Below are 457 nucleotides of genomic sequence, written 5' to 3' on the forward strand. Positions count from 1 at the left end.
GGCCAGCTGGGCAGGCGAGGCAGGCTGGCAGAGGCGGCCTGTACTCCCCACATGGCGATGGCGACTGCTGTGAGCACACCAAGCGGAGCCTGCAGGCTGAGCTGAAGTAGTGCCTGCAGGCCATCAGTGCCCAGGAGTGGCTGTGCAAGACCCGCCTCCTGGCCCAGAAGGTACAGGATCGCAGGGACAGCCACCATGGTGGGCCAGACTGACGTCCTCCTGGCCACACCATGGGAGTTTGCGGATCTGCAAAGCCAGAGGCCTCCAGTGAGTACATCCCCCCCTGGCGTGCGAACATCCCCCAGCACACTGTGACCCTCCCATGCCTGCAACAGTTGCAAACCAAGGTGTGTACAAGTTCCCCCCGCCTCTCCGCCACACTTCGATCAACCTAGCATGCCTAACACCCCCACAGGAGGTGCACACATCCCCTCTAATGCGCTCACGTCCTTTGGCG

This window comes from Myotis davidii, unplaced genomic scaffold, assembly GCF_000327345.1.
Source record: "Myotis davidii unplaced genomic scaffold, ASM32734v1 scaffold102, whole genome shotgun sequence".
NCBI classification, from domain to species: Eukaryota; Metazoa; Chordata; class Mammalia; order Chiroptera; family Vespertilionidae; genus Myotis; species Myotis davidii.